We start from the raw sequence: 5,610 nt of genomic DNA on the forward strand, positions 1-5,610 counted from the left end.
TAGATGTTTACTTCTGGTAATTCAGTTACTTCTCTTGCTGTCTAAATGTTGCTGACATGGAGGCTCTAATTATTGGGATATGTTTTAGTTGCTAGGATACTCCTTTTATAGGCAGCACTGAAGCATTTCTATTTAACCTAGTTTTTAGCTTAAAAACTAAAGTGACAAAAGCCTTAGTACACTAATTAATTCTATACTTCTTATTCCAGAGATTTCAAAGCTACAGGCACCATAATATAAAAATTACCCATACATTGGCTGATAACAAAAATAAGGTAAATTGATTCCTCTCCTTCGGCTTTATCATTTTTCTCAATTTAATTCCTAAGCACAAAAGTCAGTTCTGGGTCAAGCTAGGCCCAAAAGAACCCACCTTCTCCCACAAACACACCAAACCTACAGCGACATATGCAACAACTTCCTCTGCAAAAAAAACCTAACAACTGCGTGATTTCTACAGGTCTGAAAAAATGAGAGAAGGCCCACATCAAAAGGAATAAGAGAGGCTGGGACACAATTTCTCCATAAGCCCCTCTTCCAGCACAGCCACCCATAGTTGAGAGGGAACTGAAAACCCAGAGCTTCTCCTGAAGGAGCTAAGGGTTTGAACCCCACATCAAGAATTCCTAACTTTTAAGATCTGCACCTGAGACATGAACCTCCAAAACATCCAGCTTTGAAAACCAACAGGGCTCGCATCCAGGAAACCCCACAGGCCCGCTGCAATCTGACAAGTACTCTTCAAGGGCACTAGTGCCCACACTCACCTCAGCAGGGCCTAGCAGGAAGTGGTTGGTCTAGAAGTGTAGACGTGAAGGGAAGACATCTGATTTGACACACTTCTGGGGGCCCGATGGGGTGTTCTCTGGGATGGCAGATGGCAGGCACCTTCTCCACACTTTCCCTCTGCATGGCTCCAGCTGGGAGATGCTATCTTTTTTTTTTCTTTTCAACCCTAAGTACAGAAGTCATAGAGTGATATGAAGCCTTCATTATGAGAATTAACCATCATCTCCCTCCACAGCTGTCTTTCTCCACTCCTAATTCTACACACCAGCAGCAATGACTTTTAAATGTGGCTACATATAATTCTGAAGATGGTTTTCTTCATGTTGCAAAATAAGGTGTACTTAAAGCTTTCTTTATATTTCAAATATAGATTTTCTCCGTTTCTTCTCTGCCATTTATATGAAGATTTAGATGATTTATATAATCCTCTCACTCCTCCTATGTCTTCTTACTACAATTATTTGGGTTTGATTCCTTGACTGAGGAATATTATGGGAGACAAACTTTATGAGTTCCTTAATATATGAAGGTCTTTAACTTCGTATTCATTCATGACTAATAATTTGGCTGGCATAAGTATTCTAGGTTTAAAGTTACTTTTACTTTGAACTTTAAAGAATTACTCTGTAATCTACTAGTCGTACTGATTCTGACATGTCCAAACTAGTTATGTCTTATTGTATATATTACTTTCCCTTATAAAAAGCTTTTAGAATCCTCTATACTTGATTTTCTGAAATTTCTTACAGATGTCTAAGGTCATCTCACAGATGTCTCATTTCTCATGTAAAAGACTTTCCTATTTCAAGACCTGTGTTTCTCTTCAGTTCTGGAAATTCAGTTTAAAATTTCATTTTGGGAGGAATACTTTTCACTCCACTTTGTCAGCACTCTCCTGGAAATCTGATCAGTTGAAACTAACTTCTTGGACTAATCTTCCATCTCATGTATTTTCTTTTTTCTTTTTTTTTAAAACATCTTAATTCTATTTTATTTTTTTCAGTGTTCCAAGATTCATTGTTTATGCACCATACCCAGTGCTCCATGCAATACATGCACTCCTTAATACCCACCACTAGGCTCACCTAACCCCCACCCTCCTCCCCTCTGCATCTCATGTTATTTTCAAGGGGATTTCTTATCTTCAACAATTACAAGTTTTATTTAAAACATATATATATATACATATATATATATATATATACACACACACACACATATATACATATGTATATATATGCTTGCATGCATATTTTTAATTTCTAAGAGTTCTTTTTGCTGTTATTCCTTTTTACTACATTTTCTTGATATATGGGTAGAATACAAATGTATTCTTGAATTTTTGTAGGCTATTAATTTAAAGTGTGTGGGGAGAGGAGGCAAGGTTGTTTAACTTTCTTTACTCCATATCAGTTTAACTTATTTTTTCAATACTTTGAAGACGTTCCTCAGATAGGTAATGAATATTTACTGTCTCTCCATATTTTAAATAAGTAGAGGGTCTATATCCACAGGCAGTCTGCTAACAGTAGACTCATTTGAGTGTGACCAGCCAATAAATATGCAGCTTCCTGGGGAACCCCTTCTAGGGTGAACATATATAGTAAGTACAAGAATGGTCTCCCAAGGGATGTCCACATCCTATTCTTCAGAATATGTTTGGTTACTTGGCAAAGGGGAATTAAGTTTGTAGACTGGTATTAACATTGCTAATTAGCTACCATTAAGACAAGGAGATTATCCTGGATTATTCTCCTGGACCCAGGACTCACAAACCTCCTTAAAAGTAGAAGAAAGAATTGAAAGAGAAATCCAGAGGATGACAGTATGAAAAGGACTCTGCCTAATATTGCTGGCTTTAAAGATAGGAGAAAAGTATCCATGGGCCAAGGAAAGTGGGCAGCCTCCATAAACTGGAAAAAATAAGGAAATGTATTCTCCCCTAAAGCTTCCAGAAAGGAACACAGTTCTGCTGACATCTGGATTTTGGCCCCCTGAGATTCATGTTGGATGTCTAAAGCTACAAAACTGTAGAATAATAAATTTGTATTATTTTAAAAATCACCAAGTATGTGGTAATTTGACAAAACAGCAACAGAAAACTCCTGCAGATTTTGGTCCTGAGAGTAGGGTGCTACTGTGACAATATCCAAATTAGAACGGGGCAGTGGCAGAAGCCAGAACAATTTTGAGGAGCATGACAGAAAAAGCCTACAGTGACTTCAGCAGATCTTTAGTAGAAATATGGATAATAATGATTTCTTAGTAAGGACACAGAAAGAGGTGAGAAGCATGGTAGAGAAGGCATGTATCACTCTGAAGTATCCCTAAATCATAAGCACACTGCTGATAAAAACAGTACAGACATTAAAGGTGCTGCTGGTGAGAACTTAGAAGAAAATAAGGAATATACTATTGGCAACTTTCAGCTCCTTCCCCCCCCCCCCCGCCCCCAGGTATAGAATTTCATCCTCTGGGTAGAATACAATGTATTCCTAAGTTTTTATAGGTCATTATAAAGGGATAAGGGGGAAAGGAGAGGGTGTTTGATTAATTCTGCTTCCTCAAGGGTCAGTTTTTCTGTTTGTGTTGTTCTTTCCTTCCTTGTAGACTTTCCTCAATTGTCTGGGAAAGAAAATCCTTGTAATGGAGTGGCAGACAGCTTAGCAGAACTGCGGCTTGTGGTTCTATTTAAAGCAAAACTTTTAAAAGAGAAATGTAGGTATTTAGTGGAGAAGATTCCAAGTCAAGCGTTGAAGGTGTGAAGAGTTTTGTTTTGTTTCTCTTGCTGCTCATTAGAAAAGCGGAGAGGAAAGGGAGAAATTCAGCAAAGAATTGTTTACAAGGAATCAGGACTTCACACTTTGGGAACCTCAGCCTATTCAGACTGCAAGAGATGCTGAAATTACAAGACCACTGCCAGGAAATCGTGCTCTACAGAAACAACTGAGGGTGTCACTGAAGAGTTTCCCCAATAACTGAGAAAAATCAGTAGGTCAGAGTACTCAGACGCACTACAGATAACGCATGCCACACACAGATCTCCTCAGCCAGCTGAGCAGAAGCCACATTTGAGATGGGAATATCCAGAGACATGTCGGAAGGAGGGGCCTCTTGCTAATGAAGTGAATTCCTAGATATGCATGAGTGAAAGGCAGGGTTCTTAAAAATGTTCACCAGCAGAGCACTACTAGCTCAGACTGAAAGGAACAGAGAGAGGATAAAATAAAAGGGTTGTATTTTTTTTTAATTATCATTAATAACACAATGCAAGTTTTCTGAAAGCCTAATTCACTCATTGACCTGTATCTTCAGATTCAGGTTCAGTATTTTTGGCAGGACTGCTTCATAGAAGATATGTAACTTGTGGTGGAAATATACCATATTACCTAACTGTCTCTTTTTTGTAGATGATGTCGTTAGCAATTGATGATTGCTGCTTAGACCCATTAATTCATTAGGAGTTGCAAAGCAACTCAGAATACTGATTGTATCATTTCTTCATTTACTAATTTTATTACTTATTGCTGCTGAATGTATTTTTCAAAAAGGTAAAATCATGACTTTCATGCAAATTTAACATAAACACACATCTAGGATTTTACTCAATTCATTACTGAGAAAATGTCATATATAAAAAGTGGTCCAGCCTCAGTCAGATGGGCTGGAGACACTTCTAGAAGCAAGGGCACAGTGGTTGCCCCAGGAGAACCCCAAGTCCAGTTGAAACTTATATTGGTTGGTGATGGTACTGAAAAAACTACATTTGTGAAGTGTCATCTGACTGGTGAATTTGAAAAGATGTAACCACCTTATTGTTGAGGTCTATCCCCTTGTGTTCCATACCAACAAAGAACTTATGAAGTTCCTGGTATGGGCTACATCTGGTCAGGAGAAATTTGGTGGGCTGAGAGATGGTTAGGATATCCAAGCCCAGTATGCCACTATAATGTTTGATGTAATATGAAGGATTACTTACAAGAATGTGCCTAGCTGGCATAGTGATCTAGTACAAGTATGTGAAAACATCCCCACTGTGCTATGGGGCAAAAAAGTAGACATTAAGGACAGGAAAGGTAAGGCAAAATCTATTGCCTTCCACCAAAAGAAATTCTATGACATTTCTGCCAAAAGTCAATACAACTTGAAAAGCCCTTCTTGTGACCTGCTCGAAAACTAACTGGAGATCCTAACTTGGAGTTTGTCACCCTGGCTTCTCTTGCCCCACCAGAGGCGGTCATGGACCCAGCTTTGGGAGCACAGCGTGGGCATGATCTAGAGGTTGCTCAGACCACTGCTTTCCCGGCTGAGCATGACAACCTGTGAGCAAGTGCATCTGGAGCCCAGGGTCAGAAGACCAGTTGTTACAGGCAACTGTCCTGTGATGTCAGTGGTACAGCATGTTTGTCATTTCATTCTATATCTGAGCAGGTCACCTGTGTCATCTTTGGGATGCTGATGGAGATGAACGGACTTCAGAGTGAATATGGCAATTTAAAAAGTACCTTCATTTTTTAGACCTGCATATTTTGCGGTTTTGGAATGCAGTTGTTTGTTTCCTGAGCTTCAAATATAAGACTACGATCATCACATTAAAAAAAAAAAAGTAGTTCAAAGAACATTCTGAGGTGCTAGGAATTTATTATCAATTTAATAAAGGAACGTTAGAATCGGTTTTTTAGATCATATACCAAACTGGTCAGCATTTTTATCTTTGGGGTTACCTTTTCCACTGGGCAGGAACAATCTGCTTATCTACTAGACAAAAATCTAAAGGATAATATGTATTTAATAAGTAACTTCACTCAGCCTATAATCTGT

General features: G+C 38.6%; 1 pseudogene; it reads left to right on the forward strand.

Annotated features, from left to right (window-relative positions):
• The first annotated feature begins 4,413 nt into the window (after window positions 1-4,413).
• Window positions 4,414-5,115, forward strand: LOC116869559 (annotated as a pseudogene).
• The last annotated feature ends 495 nt before the right edge of the window (window positions 5,116-5,610 follow it).

This window comes from Lontra canadensis, unplaced genomic scaffold (assembly GCF_010015895.1).
Source record: "Lontra canadensis isolate GAN:19392208 unplaced genomic scaffold, GSC_riverotter_1.0 scaffold19, whole genome shotgun sequence".
Taxonomy (NCBI): domain Eukaryota; kingdom Metazoa; phylum Chordata; class Mammalia; order Carnivora; family Mustelidae; genus Lontra; species Lontra canadensis.